Source organism: Apium graveolens, chromosome 2, assembly GCF_009905375.1.
Source record: "Apium graveolens cultivar Ventura chromosome 2, ASM990537v1, whole genome shotgun sequence".
Taxonomy (NCBI): domain Eukaryota; kingdom Viridiplantae; phylum Streptophyta; class Magnoliopsida; order Apiales; family Apiaceae; genus Apium; species Apium graveolens.
The window spans coordinates 173,407,654-173,411,602 of NC_133648.1; positions in this window are offsets into that span (position 1 = coordinate 173,407,654).

A 3,949-nucleotide genomic window follows, 5' to 3' on the forward strand; every position below is an offset into this window, starting at 1 on the left:
ATACAACATATTTACCAAAATTCAGAAAATTAAAATCAGCTCTCTAAAAACTAAAAATCGCTGTTTCGAGGTCTGTAACGACATCCAATGGCTTACAAACACGAACTTGAATTTTTCAGTCTTGCTCAGTGACCCGATTCCAGTCGGAAAACACATATCGTTTGTAAAAATCAGACACAGGACACAGATTTCACCAAATCTATTCAGCTTTTTTCAGAAATCGCATCGTATACAATCTCTATAATAAAAACAAAGTATATCATAGATACTCACACAATGATACATACAACCATCACATGATTATAAAATACATCATGAATATCATATATATATATATATTCAAAATTATATATACAAGCATATACACGCACCAAAAATTATATACATGGCCTCACATAAATCAAAATTGTAAACATACAACCGAATTAAAACGGTTCGGAAATAGCTCTGATGCCATTGTTGGGATTAGTGACACAAACCCGACGGAAAAATCAATACTAAATATGAAAAATGAAACCCCAAACGCATGATCCATGCGAAACAAGACATTATTTGGAGATTAGATGTTTACCTTAATAAAGCTTTTCTTCTGATTGTGATGAACGTTCTGATCTTGATGAACCAACACATAAGCCCTCATTTCGAAGATTTGCTCTCCAAGGTATCCAGATGAACGTCCGATCGTCCAACGATAACCGAAGCCGGTACTAGCCGTTTGATTGCCTCTTTTCTCTCTCTCTAGCCTCTCTAAGATGTAGAGCTGCTAGTGTTTTCTAAAAAACGTGATATTTCTGCCAAACCCTAAAAATATACATCTTAATGTATATATAGGGATAGATGGGATTCGGGCCTAACCCTAATCATAATGGGCTTCTGAAAGGACCCATTCTGATTTTGGGTTTATATTATTATTATATTTGATTTCTAATATATATACATAATTAATCAAGTCTTACTTAATAAATTTAATAATTAAATTCGAATTAACAACAATAAAATATTTAAATTCATAACTTAAATAACACTCCGTTTTAAACATTCTTTGTGTGTGACCCTTTAGGTTATTATTGCGTTGGCAATATTTTTTTTTCTAATAATAAAATTATAAACAATGAGTGGCATCTAGTAATACATCATTGCTCCCCAAGTAATAATAATTGGTGGTTCAATTAAACCTTTTGTGAATAATGTACAATGTAATATAATACCTTTAGCCTTATATTATAGATCAAACTCGAGGTATGCATTGTGTCATCCTCTATTAACGTTTAATCCTTCTTTCCTTGATCAATGAGTAAATTATTAAATAAATCAGTATTTGAGCACGGCCTCAAGAGGCCAACAATATCACTCCTTTAATATAGGAGGGCTAAATCCCATTTAGATCATTCATATTTTTCATACGATTCATAATATACCCAATATCTACTTTTATTAAGGATAACTTTCAATAGTATCAAAGTATATTAATTCTCGTATAGAACTATAATGATTTCAGGTCTAAGGACCAATACATCATTATCACTGTGAGATTAACTTATGACACTATAAACATGTAGTATCTCACAACAGATCAATCCAGCACCATGTGTTTGATACATGTTCCTGTGTTTCGACTTTAGTATCAACATACCTATGATCAATGAGATGTGATCATCTGTCAAAACACACTAGTCTCAACATATTTATTATCGTCCTTAACAATAATACTTGACTATGGACCTTTAGGAATATCAATACTATTCTCAGAATCTCATTTCCAAGTCACGTACTTAGAGATATAGATTTACATATCATATTTCAAGGACAATTATTAATCTAACATTTTATCACTGAAAATACAGAAATAATAAATTACTAAAGAAAAATCCATAGAATCATAATTAATAATCCAAATGTTTCATAATATAAACATAATAGTGTTGTCTCTAGGGCACAAACACTAACACTTCATGAGACGACTGAATATCTGAGAAAGGAATTTGAGAAGAAAAACTTGCTAAGAATTCTTGTCCACCAGTTCTCATATATTGAAAATATTCTTGAACCATTTATTACAGATAAGGCATATACTCCTATGTTTGTACATTCACTAGAAAAAACTAAGGATCCATTCCGCCCAAAAAAGAGAGAAGAGAATCTTGATCTTGAAGTACCATATCTTAGTGTTATTGGTGCACTAATATATCTTGCTAATTGTACACGTCCTCATATTATGTTTTCAGTTAATTTATTGGATATAGTTATGCTCCAACGCGAAGATATTGGACCAACGTAAAACATATGTTTAGATATTTTCAAGGAACTGTGATTATCTGTTTTTTTATTCTAAAGACTCAAAAGTGGAATTAGTTGATTATACAGATGCAGGATGTTAGTCTGATCCACATAAAGAAGATCACACACAAGATACATATTCACATCTGAAGATACTGCAATATCTTGGAGATCTACAAAGTAAACTCTTGTAGCAACTTCTTCGAATCATGCTGAATTTTTAGCATTTCACAAAGAAAGTGGAGAATGTGTGTGATTAAGGTAGTCCACCACTTTTTAGAATCATTTGGTCTTTCAGTTAATAAAGGAACTCATACTTTATTGTTTGGATATAATGAAGCATGTATCACTTAGAAAAGAGGAGTCTGAATTAAATGAAATATGACAAATCACATTGATCCAAAGTTCTTATTCACCCATGAGCTACACCAAATAAGGGTTGCTCTTATGAAAATCCTGCAGATATGTTGACTAAATCACTTCATATATCTTTTTTATAGAATTTTATGAAAAATATTGTAATGCGTAAACTTCAAGATATCTTGTAGTTTTATAAATTGAGGGGAAAAACATGATTCTAAAATATTTACAACACATGTACTCTTTTTCTTTCATTAGGATTTTTTCCACTTAGTTATTCCTAGTAATGTTTTAGCGAGACATAATGTTAGCACATGTCATCCTATGAGGAGAAATGACTCAATAGTGTTCCAAAATATACACCTTTGATTTTTTTCATCTTAATTAAACTGTTGACTTTAAAATACATATGTAATATCATATAATTATATATATATATATATTAATTACTCCCTCTATCCCACTTATTTTGTCACCAAATAAATTTCCTCCTTTTATTCAATCATATTATATTAACTAGTAGATACCAAAAAAATATTTTAATTTTTAAAAATATTAACACAATCAACACTTAAATTACCATATCAAATAAGAGTGGACAATAATTTTGGGACAAACAGAATAGGAAATGTGGCCACAATGAATGGGATGGAGGGAGTATAATAGAATAATAGAATAAAAAGGATTAAAATTTGATAAATATTATAATTTAAAATTAAATTAGAATAATGAGCCTGAAAATTGGATATGATTTTAATGTGGATAACTTATAGGTTAAGAAATAAGGTTTTGTAATGTTATTAATACAACATATTCGCCTTTCGTTTTTATTGTTAAATTTCATAAGGCTTTTATATAACGACTCGTATACTTTTATATTATTTAAAAGTGTAATTATTAAATAAACTATGTGTATTGGTTTCGATCACTATGCGTTATTTTATTATTATCTCTGTGTGATTTTTGGTTCACAGGGTTGTTCGCATAACTAGTTATTGAGCTGTACTATTGTTGTTTCACTTTTAAAAGTGAATTTAACGCAAATTTATTTGCATAAATACTTGGACTATCTTTAAAATTGTTTTTATACTTTTATAATTACAATATTTATTTTTGGGATTTTATAAAATTTAGAAATCAACATTTCATCAATTATTTAACCCTGTATGATTTTCTGATTGCATTTATCTGTAAAATATGTATTTAATTATTGATTTTTTAAAAAAATATGAAACTCATATTTATTTAAGTTTGGAATATTCTGAGAATTTTAAAATTATTTTGGGATTTTTAGGATTAATTTCACCCGCGC